This window comes from Camelus bactrianus, chromosome 12 (assembly GCF_048773025.1).
Source record: "Camelus bactrianus isolate YW-2024 breed Bactrian camel chromosome 12, ASM4877302v1, whole genome shotgun sequence".
NCBI lineage: Eukaryota > Metazoa > Chordata > Mammalia > Artiodactyla > Camelidae > Camelus > Camelus bactrianus.
Window position 1 is genome coordinate 15,508,997 of NC_133550.1, and position 17,080 is coordinate 15,526,076.

Below are 17,080 nucleotides of genomic sequence, written 5' to 3' on the forward strand. Positions count from 1 at the left end.
TTTCAGCTGCCTAGGGAATAAACCAAAATGAAAGAACTTTGAGCAGGATCCAAATGGTCATTCTTGCCCAGCCCCAAACCCAGAGCAAACTGAGGAGCTCCATGCTGTTGCTCTCCAAATCTCTCCTTTGACTTGGGGGTCGGGGGTTCTATCAGGGCCTCCCGGGCCCGCATGCTGAGATGTGCCTTCCCAGAGCACCTGGCTGCGGGGGGATCCTGCGAAGAACAGCTAAGGTGACCTGGTCCCTCCAGAACATTCCCTGGGCTCCGGTCCCAGAGGTAAGGAGTGCACGAGCCCAGCTCCAGGGCTCCCCTCCTCTGCGAGGCCTCAGAGAAGCTGCCCAAGTGGGCAGCAGGCTAAGGCTCCCATTCGGACATGGCTTCCTCGGCTGTGGGAGTTCAAGATGAGGGTCATATTAGCTCTGAGGTTCTCTGACTCCCCAGATAGAATTGTTTCAACCATTGCTTTCCAGGTTCTACAGTAAATTCTAGCTTTTGTACACTCAAAGGAAAATCTGAATGCCCTTGGAGGAGGTCTGGGTCCCTTTGGGCTGGTGCCCCCAGGCTCCCCTTGGCTCCAGAACAGCCCACTGAGTTATCTCATGTAACAGATGCCAGGGTGAACCCGTGAGCCGGATAAGCTCCAGCTCAAGTGTCAGTGGTGGCCCAGGCTCTGTTGTCCCTCTGCTCCACCCTGTCACCCCGTGGGCTTTGTTCAGATAGGCTTTTGAGGGGCTGTCTTATTCTTGTATCTGCTTCATTCAAAGGAGTAGAAGCTTCCCCAGAGTCCCCAGCAGACACCCTTCTTTGCCTATCACTGGCAAAGGGATCACCATACTGAGCTTAGACTAACGCGCAAGGGACCAAAAATGCCAGGAAGTCAAATACCCTGGCCACCATAGCCTTCAAATTTGGCACCTGTGGGCTCATCAAGGTACTGAATGCCAGGACAGGATAACACACATGGAACCCATCAGGGTCTGAAAAGTCTATCCCCAGTTCCCCATAGTGGGGCTTCTTCTCCTTCTGTTCTTTTTTTTTTTTTAATATATTGAAGTATGGTTAATTTATAATGTTTCAGGTGTACAGCAAAGTGATTTTGTTATACATACATATATTTTTTCAGATTCTTTCCCATTATAGGTTATTACAAGATATTGAATATAGTGCCCTGTGCTATACAGTAGGTTTCTCCTTCTATTCTTGACGCATCTTTGTTTCGTACCTGTTAAGTCAACTTGGTGGTTTGGCAAGTCTGGAGTAGTTTCCCATAAGCCTCTTATAACAGCTGAACCCCAGGATATTTGAAGTCTTGATAATTAATAAATGAAGCCAATATCTTTTCAGAGTTTGAGCTCACCCCTTGTTGTGACAATATAATGCTGTCCCACCTTACTGCAGTTTAGCGGAATGTGCTTATATCAAGGCACCACCTCAGGTCTGTCTTTCTTGGTAGCAAAAGATATGAAGGAGTTCGTTCATGCTCCACTAAGGTCCTGCTGAAAAAATTATGTGATATAACTAAACTAGATAATGCACATTCCCAGCCACCTTTTCCATGGAGTGGCTAAAGGGATCAGAGGTCCTTGAGATGCTCTGGGGCATCCCTTCAAATTGATAAAACCCCATGAATAAATAAGAATGTGGGTTTTTTTCTTCGCTAACCATAAGTGTTTCATACCACCATTACTTACCAAATACCACAAGTTCCCTGTCTGGCTGTGGGTTCCAACTTGAGAAAACCTGCACACACACACCCTGTGCCGGACCGCTTCCTTCACCACTACTACAGTGGGTGGGAGGTGTGGGATGAGAGGCCTCGCTGAATATCAGCAGCTCTTTCAAGGCTAATCCCTGATTTCAAACAATAAAATCTATTTTAATCTGCTCTCAGCAAACATAACCCACATTCCATTCATGGAGAAGGAGACGGTTATTCTAGTTTAGGGCTTCCTTTTCAGCGTCTCCTCCTGATCTCTGGGTGTTTAGAATTCCCCAGGATCAATGCCCTCTGGGGTTATTCACAGAGCCAGGTGAAACCAACCCAGGAGAGGGCAGAGGAGGAGGACTTGGCTCTGTGTGGCCTCTGCCCACTCAACCCACCACACCTGGGGAGAAGGACCACTCTGTCCTTACACGCCGCATTTGGAGAGTGCCAACATTTTTTAAAGGCCGTATTTAAGATCAGACAGAGCCAGGAGTCAACCCAGGTCTCACTCCAAAACCATTTTCACTTTGCCAAAATCATATGTCATTGATAGGTCTGTCTACCTAGAGAACCCAAGAGAGGCCATTGCAAATCTATCAGAACCACAAAGAGAGCTCAGTAAGTTGACGGCTTTTAAAATAATTTTAACCATTTCAGACAATATAATGAAAAAACTGACTATTTAAGGTACTTGCTAAAATCAGTGTGATTCCTTCTCTGGACTATGTTTCTAGAAAGAATCAAAAGAAACTGGTAACAAGGGCTGCCCCTGGAGAGGAGAATTCAGTGACCGGGGATAATAGTTCACTGCACCTGTGAACTTTTGATCACTGTGTAATATGCACGTTACCCATTGAAAATAAATAAATAAGTTTCCATGGGAATTAGTAAGTAGTGAAGCAAAAACTTCAGGACATTAAGAGGACATTAAAAATCAGGACATTAGGTAAATCAACTATACTTCAGTTTTTCAAAAAAGTAAACTATCCTTCAAAAAAAATCAGGACATTAGAACTGCCATTGAGCTACTCCATCACCTCCCATTTACTTTCAATCTGAAACAATATTAAATGACATTCCAATGCTAGCAGATAGATTTCAACCCTTTGTGTGAATTTTTTTTTCAAATATCTAAGAAGATAGGAACCCCCTCTCCTATTTTTTAGGGATAGATAACAGAGGTTTTGCTGTTAGCTGGAGAGAGTTTGCTCTGGGGGAGAGTTTATTACTATATTTTTATCAGGTTGAGGTCCAATTACCTCTGTTTCAGAAGGTTCAATGTGCCCATCTCTTTTTTTGAGAGAGCTATTAAACAATAAGATATCATAATCTGCGGCAGAAAGAGTTCTCAAAGAAAATCCTGCAAGCATTCAGATGTTCTGTCTTTAACAATTATTAAATTCCTCTTTTGCAAAAGGTATACACAGATCCTGAGCATCTTGAGTACTTATAAGAAGAAAATCATGTGTGATTTTAGTAGAAGAGTCCTTAGCCATGGTATGCCATTCCCACATGTTTCCCAAGAGAGGAAAAACTATTCATTGTATGATGTAAGGAGGCTTCAGTTACATAAAGGAAAAGGGGACCAAGAGTCTCCTGGAATAGATAATATTTACAACAGCAACGAAAATATAAAATACCATGTAATAATTTTAACAAGAACTGAGCAGATTGGAGGGGAGGAGTGGAAGAACACCATAAAACTTTTCAATATAATGACTTGAAGAAAGTTGTGGCAAAGTGCCCAGACAGGCGGATCACAGGGACCTGTTGTGCTTATAAACTGCCCACTTGTGAAAATGGGGATGCTCATGGCACCCACTCCAGCAGACAGCAATAAGGAGATGCCTACTCCTTCCCAGAGAAGGGGTGCTGCTTCCTGTGATGCTGTCTGGGTTGTACCAGGCCTCACAAAGGATAAAGGTGCCAGCATTTTCTGCAGCAAATAGGACAGAGGCCTGGACAAGCTGGGCCTACATTTGTGATCAGCTGTATTTTCTAGTGGAGTCTCTGCTGTGAGCACTTGTCCCATGTCCACAGTCTTATCTCATGCACGGCCATCACACTAGTCAGGATTCTCTAGAGAAACAGAACAAGATACACACACAGAGAGAAGGAGATTTTTTTTTTTTTTTTACTTGCTATAATCAGGGGGTTTTTTCATTCTAATTTTTTTACTGAAGTGTAGTCGATTTACAATGTTATTTTCAGGTGTACAGCAAAGTGATTCAGTTATACATATATATACATATATATCTACTTCCAGATTCTTTTCCATTACAGCTCATCACAACAAATTGAATATAGTTCCCTGTGCTATACAGTAGGTCCAAGCTGTTTATCTATTTTATATGTAGTAATGTGTGAGATGTATTTTAAAGAACTGTCTCAATAACTCTGGGGCCTGCAAGACCAAAATCTGTAGGGCAGGCCAGCAGGCTGGAAACTCAGGCAGGGTTTCTATGCTGCAGTCCTGGGGCAGAACTGATCCATCCTGCGGAAACCTCGGGTTTGTCCTAAAGGCCTTCAACTGATTGGATGAAGCCCACTCACATCATGTAGGGTCATGTAGGGTCATCTGCTTCAATTAAAGTCATTTAAATGAACATCATTAAGAAAGATGTTAGTGACATCCACAAATAGCTTCACAGCAACATCTTAGACTAGTATTTGATCAAAGCAATGGGCACCATAGCCTAGTCATGTTGTTGCATAAAACTAAGTATCTCAGCCACCTCCTAGCTACATGGGGCTTCCTGGACCGCCACACCAGCCATCTTCCCTTCCCTGATTCACCTCCAGGTGGGTTAGCATTTCTACTTTTAGACCCTCCTAACACAAAAGGGCTGATAACATCTCACTTTCTTGTAGGCTATCTGACTACCTTCAGTGGTCCCCAAGTGCCTCCCAGGGTAGTTACACACACACACACACACAAACACACACACACACACACACACACACACACACACACACACATCCCTACTTCCAGGGGGAAAGAGCTACTTCAGAGGACTCCAAAGTGATGTATCCTCCAAATGCCAACCAAAGTGGCTTTCTAGCTCCTCTCTCACTTGAGGAGGGACAGAGAGCGAAGAAACATGTACACAGATTTAACCTGCAGTGGGACACTCAGCTACCTATAGTAGAAAAACAAAAAAGCAAATAACCTAAATGTCAATTTAAAAAAGCCTCATCTATATAACAGAGCACTATGCAGTGATTTACGATCTTGTGTGAGATTATTTCTTCACCTTGATTCATAATATACTATATTCATAATACAATAAGTGAAAAAATCAGGTCATAAAACAGTATATTCAATATGATCCCAGTTCTGTAATATACATATAGTAATTACATACATAAGTTCATCTGTATGTGTATATAATTTCATGACTATATATAGTCATCTAACATAGATTGTAAGACAAACATTATTTTATTTACCAGTAAGTGAAATAACACTGCTAATCAAATTATGATACAATCAATTTAAGATTCATCCCGATTTCAGAAATGCTAAAAAGTGAAAAAAGATCTGCATCTTAGAGTTGATAAAATACGTATGTGCATACAAATTACATATGCACAGAAAAAATAGAACGTATTATACCAAAATAGTAACAATGCTTATCTGTGGGTGCTGTAATTAGGAGAAGATCATTTTCTTTGTGATTTTTCTGTGCTTTCTGAACACAGGCTATTTGGGCAATTAGAAAAAAACAATAAATATATGTCACCCATCCCTCTGACTCATCTAACCGTCCTCCTTTTCTCTTTTTCCCCTTCTATTCATTTCACGTTCTTTGTCCAGACCCCAATCCAGGGCCATGCCAGGCCACGTTGGAGCCTGAGGAAAAAGGAAATTGGCTTGAAAGCAAGCAGACGCGTCAACGATACTTTCAAAATCCAGTTCTTTGCTTATTTATGTCATTTTCATTGAGAGCCTGCCATGTTTGACAATTTCTCTTGGCCAAGTGATGATCTTAAATACATTTTAATTAACTTAAGCTGAAGTAAAATCATAGCAAATTCTGTTTGGTATAAAGAAAACATTTAAACCCAAAATAATATTGTGAGTTTTAATATACCTACTTTTCACTTTTTCAATATTTTTTCAGCTGCTTTTATGTACTAGAAAAAAATTACCATTTAAAAAATACAGAAAAACATGGATATGGGTGGCATAAATTTTCTTTTACCTCAGGCTTCAATATGGCTTAGCAGAGCACTACTCTTTATTTTAAATTGTTGATATTTTGTTTATCATAGGTTTTTTCCATACATTTTGATGTTTTTAAATACTGCATTATAAGTGGGGAGGTATAGTTCAGTGGTAGAACACGTGCTTAGCATGCATGAAGTCCTGGGTTCAATCCCCAGTACCTCCATTTAAAATAAATAAATTAACCTATTTACCCCCCCCAAAAGAATACAATTTTAAAAAAGAAAAAATATTGCATTATATTCTACTTGATTACTGAGTTTTTTTGTTTGCCCCCATCAATTTTCCACCCAATGCACTTGCCTTGCTGTAGAATCCTGGCTCTACCCCAGGACCCTACCCTTCCTGGATTTATCATCCTCCCTTCCTAGATTAAGGGTGTCCCAAGGAGAAAGAAGTGGCTTGTTTAGCTTTGTGTCTCTGTCTCCTATCCAACACGGGCACAGAGGCTCACACATGGCAGGCTCCAATGTGGTATTGTTGAAGATACAAAGGAAAAAAAGAAAACAGCTAGTGATGACTAACATCCTAACATTTATTGAGTGCTTATTGTATACCAGGCACTGGGTTAAACACTTTCCTTACTTAATCTAACAACTCAACCATAAAAATAATATTATACCATGTTATGGATGAGGAGATTGAGGCACACAGAGGCGAGTGAATTGTAATGCATGAATGATTACGGCAGAACTTGGAACAGCTCTGTTTGGGTTCCTACATCATTTCTTGCTTTGATTGTTTCTCTTCTGAGCACCGGAATGAGATGAGAAAGAGGAAGAGGGAATACAGGGAAATAAAGAAATAAACAGATGTGATAGAAGAACTGAAATATCACATTTTCACATCAGTTATCTGCTCCAGCTGCACAACCACCCTAAGGCAGCACTAGTCCTCACAGATAAGAAACTGAGCCGGAAAGAAGTTAAAGGGATGTGTTAGGTTCCTTCTGTTGATCAGCCACCCACAAAGAGTGAGGGAGGGGCAGGGGGAGGGGGGAGGGCCTGCCCTCCCTTGGAAGGCTCATGGCAGCTTCTCTGGCAAACTTTTCCTCCTAAGTGGAGCCAGCACCTCCTCCTGATGGGCAGGTCCCCCTCATTCCACCCCACCCAGAGGTGGGTGTCCCCTCGCCTGGGACCCAAGTGCATGAGGAAGAGACTAGATAAGGGCCAAGGCTGGTGTCAGTAGCCACTCGGAGCTTTTCTGGTCTCACTTGTTTCAACTGATCTCCCTACCACACTTCCTGCCTTATGCGGGGAACCCCCTGAAGCACACGGCTATGAAAAACAAAACTTCAGAACACCCAAAAACAATCTAAAATGGCCAAGAAATAAGAATAAGATTCTGAGGGGGGGAAAAAAACGAAATTCACAGGACTTCCTGAGAAGCGAGGAATCCAGGCATGTCCTGCAGAAGAACTTAGTGATGGGAAGTTTCAGTCGTAAGTCTGCAGAGATGATTTCTGGAGAGGAGTAAAGGAAATGTGTCTTTCACTGTATACTTTTTTACAGTACTTGAATTTTTTTTTTAACCAGGCACCTTTATGGTGTTTTCAATTAAAGAAAACTATTTTTTCAGCAGCCTGCCATGCAGTCACCGTTCTGTGTGGTTCACCTCCAGACCTTCTTGGAGGGGAGGGCAGGGAGCCGGAACTGTTCTTCCTGCGAGGAGAGAATGGCTCAGTGCATGACACATTAGGGGTTGGGTCACACATCCTGTGGACTACATGTGCCTCCAAATTAGGCAGCTAATTGTTCTGAGGACTAAGAGTCACGTTTAAAGTCAGAGTCAGCCAAAGTGAAACTGGACGAGTAATCTGCTTCCGGAGTATGGAACACACAACACAGACCAATACTGCTTCCTTAGGGCATCCCTCTCTCAAGAACCCCAAGATGGGGTTGGTGGTCTGTCCTGGAGAAGAACTGAGGCTATGAGTCCAGCCTAGCCCATTACCCTCAGGTCTGATTGGACCCTGACCAAGGCTCAAGGGTCAGATCAGGATCACACAATCCAAGACCAGAGTTAGAGGAAGGGTGGAGCAAAGACTGTAGGGTCAGACCTGCACAGGAGTGTTGAGCCCCCAGAAAGAGAAATGAGGAGCAGCATCCCACAGTCTTCAACAGAGAATGCCTTCATTCTGAGAAAGACAGCTGTTCGACAAGTGACAATGGTGGCAGTTAGTGCAGTGGGAGTTAGAATTAGCCCTGAGGGTCTATAAAGGGACCGAAATGGATGATCAAGACAAACTCTGTAACAGAAGCTGACTCATAGACATAGGATACAAACTTGTGGTTGCCAGGGGGGAGGGGATGGGAAGGGACAGACTGGGAGTTCGAAATTTGTAGATACTGACAGGTATATATAGAATAGATAAACAAGATTATACTGTATAGCACAGGGAAACATATACAAGATCTTGTGGTAGCTCACAGTGAAAAAGAATGCCACAATGAATATATGTATGTTCATGTATAACTGAAAAATTGTGCTCTACACTGGAAATTGACACAACATTGTAAACTGACTATAACTCAATAAAATAAAATAAAATTTAAAAAAGACAAACTCTGTAGAAAGTCTCTCTTTAGGAATTTAAACCCCACATAGTCTCTAATGTGAAAAGAAGGGAGTTGAGGGGTAGGAGAGGGTTACTCAGCTACTTGGAGTTCAGGGAGATAGGTGAGCATGCCAAGAGTGAGGAGACGCCTCCCTTTTCTACTCCTTTGGGAATGTCCATCCTTCACCGGCTTCCTGATCTAGTGTATCCAGGCAAGATCTTCTCTACGCTCTGCTGTCCTCTCTCCAGAGTCCGTCACTGGAAAAACTCTGGCCTCCTTCTGTATAGCTCAATCCTACAGTGGGGTCTCAGGTTAGAAAACAAGATTACTTCTCTCCAACCAACTGTTAATCCCTAGTGGCTTCCCCAGCCCTTCCCTGTTTATGTCACAATTACCTTCTTGCTCAGATCTACCCACCCACAGCCCTGCTCCCAGGTCTTATGGATTTAGAAATACATACTCATTTAAATATCAAAACAGAAGAAAAACAGAATTAGTGGTCGAACTTTCTGCCACAGAAAATTTTCGAATTATTGGCTTTTGGGAGTGGTCCAGGCTGCTTCTCTATTACTGAGACAAGGACCCCAAAGATTACCAAAGAATCTTAGAGCTGGAGTGAACCGGTGAGCAGCCTAAGGCTCCTGCGGGATGATTCAGAGCGTGGGGTTAGGAGTTGAACTTACTTGGATTCTAATTCCAGCCCTGCCACTACTTGTTCAATGGTTCTCAACATTGAACATGCAACGGAATCACCCGTAGGGCTTTTAAAACTACAACTTGCTGGACCCCATTTCTAGAGTTTCGAACTATGTAGGTCTAGGGTGGGACCCAAGAATCCACATTTCTAAGAAAGTATCAGCTGATGCTTCTGGTCCGGGGACCACACTTTGAGCAGCACTCTCCAGCTGTGTCATCAGCCGCCTCCAGTATATATTCCAGATGATAATTGTAGGTATTTGCTGGGGTGGGGTTTCCCTGAGACCTGGCACATAAAGACCTTAGCATTGTTCGTGGCACACAGTTAATACCTGCTCTTGTTGATGGAGGGGAGGAGTCATTTGCCCTAGACCACCCCGCCGGTAAGAAGCAAACCTGGGACGGAGCCCCGGGGCGCCTCACAGCCCCGCGGCGTTTCTTCGCTCCAGCGCCGCTGCCTCCGGGCTCCGGGCGCTCGGGCCGCTCAGCCACTGAGCCCGCGCGCCGCACACGCGGCTTCCGCCACCACCGGCGGCTCGGCTCACGCCTGTCTTTGGGATGGCTAGGGCGCTCCAATCTTTATTGGCGCCGAGAGCCTGGCAGCGGAGGCTGCACCCCGGAGTTTGCTGAGATCTGGAGAAGCTGGAGCAGCCGGGCTCCCAGCAGCGGCCGGCGGGTGGGGTGCATGGGGTCGGGGGCGGCCCGGGAGCAGCCTGGCGTCCCGCGGCGCGCAGCAGCCCGCGGGGGCGCGCTGGGTGGCCGCCTGCACCTGGGCCGGGAGGGGCGGGTAGGACGCGCCCCGGCGGCCGGGCAGGGCCCGCCCCGGCCCCGCCCTCCAGGACATCCCGTCGGGAAACCGTCGAGCTGCAAGGCGGCGCGGCTGTGGCTCAGCTTGGCGCGACAGGTAAGAGGCAGAAGCAGCCTGCGACCCTCACATGGCCCCGCCACCCTCTCCCGGACTTGGGAACTCAAAGCTCTTCCGCTTCTTGGGACTTCCCATCAGTCGAGCTCGCTTCTGCTAAGTCCTGGCTCCCCACCTCTCCCCTCCGCCGACCTTCTTCTCTTGCTCCTTCTCCTCACCACCCTCCACAGTAAAATGAAGGGGCAGGGCCGGACTGGTCCGTCTGTCGCGGTGACCTCTAGCGCCTCCCTCGGTGGGACACCCCCCAGCCCTTGCACCTTTGCACCTTACTTAAAGGATGAAAGAAAAGCCCAGGTCTCTGGGACTTGGAGAGAGGGGTGGGAGAGGAACAAGTCACAGCACTCCCTCTGGGGCTCTGCAGCCTCAGCCCTTCACCCAGCCCTGCCCCTGCATTCCTTCTGTGCCCCATCGCCCCACGCCGGGCCACCCCGTGTGCTCCCTCTCTACAGAAAATCTTTCAGAGAAGTTCCCTTCTGCCAGTGCCACGTTGCTCCTGAGAAGGGGCAGGCGGCTAGAAGCCTCCCTGGTGGAGAAGGTTCTCAGATGGCCTCCTCCTAGAGGCTTGGGCCTTTTGGGGGTGGGAGCTGTGTACCCAGTGTTGGGGGAGGGAGTTTGATGGTTATTCATGACTATGACTGTCACCAACTTCCTGATTTCCTGTCACTTGTTCCAAACCCCAGGCTAACTGAAAGGAGAAACAGTTTGTTACTTACCCCCAGAGCCAGTCATCCCAGACCCTGACCTCTCCAGAGGGTAAGACAGGGCTCTCCTGTATGTATGGGGTGGGGGTCAATTTGCCAGCAAAGCTTGGAACAGACCCCTCTATTAGCCAATAATCCGTTGCGACATTCCCAGGGAGGAGGGTTCTAATGCTGTGCTCTCAGTGCACGGCCAGACCCACAAACGCAATTTACAGACAATGGATGAGGTTAACAGCTCTGACGCACTATGAACCTGGGGCTTGTGCTCATTTTGCCAGAGACGTGTGTGCACCATCCACACCCTATTCTCCTCTCTAACAGATGAGCTGTGTCCCTACCCATCCCAGGAGGGGTGAAAAGGATGAGACAGGCAAATGCATGTGATGAATAGTACAAGCTAAGGTAAGGGGTTTGAAATATACTGTGGTTCAAATTATCCAGCAGAAGCCAGTGTCATTGCAGGTACTTCTCTAGCTCTTGTTCCCCAACAATGCCGTTCACTTTAGGCACCCAGAGGTAACAAGAGAAAATACTTTCAGGGGCATCAGGGCAGTAAGCAGGGTAGGGCTGTCAAAGCAAGAAGTAGTCTGGAGCTGGTGAAACCATGAAGGATACTGGGCTGCCCGAGATGGCCTCACCCTTGTTAACTGCTGCCCACGGTTAGCAGGACAGCTGACTCCTGCCTGCAGCAGCGTAGAACTCAGTCCTGAACAGGGGAAGCCCTGATGCATGTCAGATGCCATCTGAGATCAGAAACATCTTAGTCCAAGTTCAGTTGGGAGAAACCTGAACAGGAGAAATAACCGTGGGCTTAGCCCATGTAGTCATTGCCTAGGACAGAAATCAGGAATAGAGGGACAGCTGGCTAACCCTAGGGCTGGGGCGGTGGGTGTAATGGAGGCAGGCAGCTGACTCAGCTCTGTCACTAATTTAGCTGTCTACTTGGCCAAATCACATAAACACTCCCTGGGTGGGGAGCACTTGGGAAGGTGTATATGAAGATGCTTTGGCAAAGCTCCAAGCACTAGCCAAATGCAAGGCAGTGTGGTATTGTGGTTAAGACAGTGGGCTTTGGACAGACATGGGCCTGAGAGCAAATTCTGCCTCTGCCACTTCCTAGCTGTGTGACCTTGATCAGGTTACTTAACTTCCCTGTGCTTCAGCTTCCTTATATGTAAAATGGAATAGGTAACTGTTTCTTGACTTGATATGGTAAGTAGTAATATTAAAAGTGGTGATGGTGTTGTCTCTGGAAGTGAAGCTGAGAACCAAAGCGAGTGTCTGTGCACCAGAGTGATCCAGTGACTCTGCCCAAGACTTGGGTGGACTTGGCTCATCATACAGCCCTCTGCCCCTCTCTGCAAAAATCCCCAAGGTCTGTTCTCATTTGATGGGAATGAGAGTGAGGGTTTGAGTAAATGAGAGGTCAAGTGCAGGGCAGTGCCTGTCTCTGTGTCGCGCTCAATGCTGTAATTGTGCTTGTGTAAAAAGGCTTGCCCAGCGAACAAGGATGGGCTCAGTCTGGGGAGAAAAAGGACTGTTAGGAGACTCTTTTGTGGCACCTGACAGCCTTGGGAGGTCAGGTTATTCTCCTGTCCCCTGTGTCACCTGGTCCTGAGGCCTAGGTAGAGATTTGAAGAAAGGAGGAAACCCAATCCTCACCCTCAGCTCTGAAACAGAGAACAAAGAACAGACAGGGGCAGCAGAATAGCATAACCAAATGCCTTAGAATTCAGGGATGCCGTGGGGGTTGGAGGGCTAGGTGGATTGGTCCGGGAAAACATTCTAGAGGCAGAAGATTGGGGACCAGGATTTAAGGATTGGGAAAGAGAAAGAAAACAGAACCTAGTGGCCTAACGTCTAGACCTGTTGGTTCTCCTGCCCCTGTGAATTCTCGGGGGGCAGCCCCACATGGGGAAACATTGAGTAGTGAAACTTACAACTTATACACCTGGATACTGAGGGCAGCAAGATGCGCTTTAGTCTAAGAAGGCTTCTTGGAGGAGGGGACTTCCAGGTAAGAATTTGAAAGAGAAAAGGAACATGACTTGCCTAGCAAGAATATAAGGGAAATGCTTTGAAGAGGAAAAGATCACCAGTAAGGGTGAGTAGCAAACAGGAAGCAGGCTGCCCAGGCCATTTCTGCAACAACCAAATGGTGCTAAAGGAAAGGGAATATGGCTGTTCTGATTGTGAAAAGGAGAGAGAGGCCTGGGGCAAAGGAGGCTGGCAGGCAGCTTCTGCTGATCCTCCAGATCTTGGGCGATAAGAGCACAGTCTCAGATGACGGTTTTGAGAGTGGGGAGGAAGAGGAGGATCCAGGAAGCAGAGAATGAATCAGCGGGGCTTGGGAGTGGGCCTGGAGCGACCCTGGCATTGAGAACGGTTTAAAAGCTCCATGCGTGGGAATGGAGCAAGGGCAGGGATTGTTTCGAGGATTTCGATGCTGCTGGCAGCAATGGGGACGTTGGGAAGGCTGGCTAGCTTAAGCGGGCAGCATACAGACCCTGAGTTCACATTGCATACCAAAAATCCTACAGCCAGGAGCACACTGTGCAGTAAGGAGAGAAGGGAAAACTTCAGTTCTGTCCTCTCCCATCACTTACCCCCCAATCTAGAGACCATCGCAAGGCTTCAGGAATACTCCTCCTTTTAAATCCCCTGTTCCTTCCCCTCTGTCTTCAAGCTGACGGATGATAAGACTCAATTCAAGACCCTTTTTTTGCTTTCTCTCAAACCCAGCCTGATTGTCACCGGTGTTCCTAGGTGATTAGGGAATCCCAGCTTGTGCCCACCTGGGTTCCTCCTTCATCCCTAGATTCCAAGGAGTCTCAAGGCTCAATTTGAGAACAGTTGCATGTCCTTGCTCCACCTAGCAGGGCCTAAAGTTCCTCCAGTAGGGAAAAAAAATCCTGCTTCATCACGTATTTTGATTTTCAGTGACTTTTACAAACCTGGAATAAGTCAACAAATATTTACTGAGCACCTACCATATGCCAAGCACATTCTAGGTATACAGAGCAAAGTTAGGTTGGGTTTTTCAGTTGAAAATGTGTATTTGGGTAACTAAAGTTTAAAATGTTATGCAAACAAAACAGGAACCTAGATCTGCTGGGGAGAAAACTTGATAGACTAGCTACTGAAAGAGCTTTCAGTGCGTCTTTCTGAGAAAATAAGCCCCGGACTGCAGCTTTAGTCCTGGGGGAAAGCCGAAGTGTCTTGAAGGTGTAATTATGGGGAAAAGTGAAAACCTCCCAGCCTTCTGTAATCAAAAAGGTCAGAGGTGGGAGGAGGGGTTTAGAGGAGATAATCTGCTACTTTGTTCACAGCATGAGAACAGAGGAAGTGAAATGAGTGCTGTGTTTGATGGTGAGAACGTGCTTGCGGGGGAAGAAAAAGAGAATCATTTGTCCAAAACAGCCTCTTGGCTCCCTCCCACAACCAGTAACTTGAAATTGACCTGTCCCCTCCCCAACTTGATGTCTAGCTCCTCCCCACACCTGCGCCCTGAGTGAGAGTGGCCATAGTCATCACTTTTCGAAGAAACCTTTGATTGAGCGGTAGTCTGACTAACTTGAGCAAACATCCCTGTTGGTGGTGACTGCTAACTTCCTGACTGCCACGTCTCCAACACGGTCTCCAGGAGGTGAGCAGCTCCACTGATAAACAGAAACTTTGTTACAAAGAGGCCACCTGGCCTGCTCAGCAAGGGTGTGTTCTGGGTGACTGACCCTGGCTTTCACAAAACCTGAAACTTTGCCTGAGACTTCCAATTACAGCACCTTTAAAGCATTTGTAGTCCTGGGTGGGAGTTGGAGGACGGCAAGCAAGGCAGGGAGAGGGAGGGGACGTGGAGGGAGGGGTCTGTGAGTGGAGTTGGGACTCTCAGGAACACAGTCCTGCCCCAGGTTCCAGGGAGCCAAACCTGGTCCCCAAACTCCCCAGGTACCCGCAAGGGGGAGGTAAGAGTGTGGGAACAGAGCAGTGACCTCGAAGTTGGGAGATGGGCATCTGCTTCTTGGAGTCATGAGCTGTGTGACACTAGAGAACTCACCTAACCAGTCTGGCATCACTGTCAGATGAGAGTAATGGACTCACGGACAGACCTAGTCTAAGTGGCAGACTAGTGTGTAAAACAGAATATCATGTAACTCACATGCTTGTTGGAGTAAGTGCATTCACGTCATTTAGTGAAGCCAGTGCTCACCCTTGTGGCTCTAAATGGGTCATGCTTACCCCTCTGGCCTCAGCTCATTTAACAAGAGTTTATGGAATACCTGCTACATGCAAAACTTGTGCTAGACTTTGCAAGCAATAAAAAGGTGAAAACAACCTGTCTTCTCTGGTCCAGGAATTCACGAAAGTGTGAGAGAGGACAGACTCCTCTGACATGAGGCAGGCTATGATGAGGCCAAAGTAGAAGTATAAATGGTTTGCTAAGGGGTGAGGCAGGGGAGAGAGGAATTCTGCTAGAGATCTAGGAAGGCTTCTTGGAGGAGGCTAGAATGTAAAAGGGAGGGATTGGACTGCATCACCAGCTTTTTGGCTGGACCAAAGTAAGAAAGACATTTTACAAGAAAACTTTGTACTCACAGGTGACAGGGTAGCCTAAAAGTCAGGGAAGTTTTACGTTTTAATCGCAGAAGACATATGAATTCTACAAACTAACCAAAAAAAAAATCATTTGGAAATGTTATAATTTAAATTTCTTTTACCTTTGTGAATTTTGAATAACAAATTTTTCATTTTCATTTTACATCAAGAAATGTTTCTCATCTTCAGTAGACAGAGGCAAACATTAAAATAAAAATTTAGTATTCAAACTTCATAAAAATAAGGTGAAAGAAATTTAAATAAAACTTTCCTTGATGTTCTTTGTAAGTCTGTAGCATGTATACTTCTGGAGTTATTAAAGCTTAAAACTGCACTAGGACTTCCGGTGCACTCTATATATGTATATATAATAACTGAAATGAAATTTTAACAAAACCATTCGTACCTATATTACATGTGATGCACTTTAGTGTTTTCTTTTTTGTTCTATTCTAGTCTGATCTTTTAAAGAATTTTTTTTCCTGCTGATTTGCAACACTTTAAATTTATTTCACAATCCTATAATGAGTTGCAGCCAACGGTTTGATAGACATGGCACCGAGTGAAGCCTCAGTTCCCTTATACCAGTGGGAGAAGGTAAACTTGTGTTCTGACTGGTGAGGCCAGGAAAGCAGGTCCAAAATGTTCAGTCTAGGAAATCTTCCTGGAGGATTTCTGGCATCATCTCAGTACTAAAACCAAGATCATCTGATGTGTTGCAATCCCAAGGGTGGCTGGAGAGAAGAGTTGGGAATGAACACTCCGAAGCAGCAGGAAGGGAATGAGTGGGTGAAGACGGGGGCATACTTGCGGGTGGACCCAGTGGCCAGCAGGAAAGTGAGGGAGTACACGAGACACTGCGGGGAGGAACCTGTGAAGCCTTGCACTTGACAAAGGGCTATGTACAATAGGGGTTCTTTCTTCACTGAGGTTGGTGACCTCCCCTACCTTGCTAGCCGCTCTTCTGGAAATTCTCTTGTACACAAAGAGCAGGAATCCTTAAACGCAAAGTCTCTGGCTTCAGTCAGATTATGTTCCTCTTCTAAGGAAACTTTCCTATGGCCCACTTGCTGAGCAAACAAACCAGAGACCGAATCCGTTACTGCCACGGCTAATCACAGGTATCCTGTTTCATTGCAGGATGTGGTTAGTACCTTGAGGAACTGCAGGCTCCAGGGAGAAAGCCTTTACAGCCAGGTTGGATGAGAGAGCAGATGGCTGGGAAGGGCTCAATTTAACCTTAAATCTCTCCCTAGGAGGGAAAAAGGAACAAAGGCAAACCAGACTGCCAGGGGCCACGAGGCAATACCAAGATGAGGGAGTTGGAGTGACCTGGGTGATTCTGAGTGAGTTTATCAGGGAGGCCTTCCTGGAGGAGGTGAGTTTTAAGCACTTGGTAGCAGCTTGTAACTAAGCTTTACTCGTTTTATTGTGTTTCACCTTATTTTGCTTCACAGATACTGCGTTTCTTATAACTTGAAGGTTTGTGGCAACCCTATGTAAAGCAAAGCAAGTCTATTGGCACCATTTTCCCAACGGTGTTATTTCTTAATTAAGATATGTACATTGGGGTTTGGTTTGTTTTTTTTTTTTTTTTTTTTTGACATAATGCTATTGCACACTTAATAGACTACAGTATAACATAAAGATAACTTTTTTCTCATATTTAAGTCTG

The 17,080-nt window shown here is 45.8% G+C and overlaps 2 protein-coding genes across 10 annotated transcripts in view; one reads left to right on the top strand and one right to left on the bottom strand.

Moving 5' to 3' along the window:
* The window catches only part of SLC4A8 (solute carrier family 4 member 8), a 94,727-nt gene extending 84,962 nt beyond the window's left edge, over positions 1-9,765 (bottom strand). Inside the window, exon 1 of the mRNA XM_074374861.1 lies at positions 9,586-9,765. The gene's annotated coding sequence lies outside the window, so the exon portion shown is untranslated. The remainder of the gene's footprint in view (positions 1-9,585) is intronic.
* Positions 9,766-9,960: 195 nt separating this feature from the next.
* GALNT6 (polypeptide N-acetylgalactosaminyltransferase 6) overlaps positions 9,961-17,080 on the top strand; it is a 32,482-nt gene continuing 25,362 nt past the window's right edge. Inside the window, exons 1-5 of one of the 9 annotated variants that reach the window (XM_074374866.1) lie at positions 10,069-10,093; positions 10,792-10,864; positions 11,134-11,214; positions 14,300-14,458; positions 16,662-16,783. The gene's annotated coding sequence lies outside the window, so the exon portion shown is untranslated. Of the gene's footprint in view, positions 10,094-10,791; positions 10,865-11,133; positions 11,215-14,299; positions 14,459-16,219; positions 16,784-17,080 lie in introns of those variants that run through there. The other 8 variants (XM_045523520.2, XM_074374867.1, XM_010964307.3 and 5 more) reach the window with 8 other exon arrangements.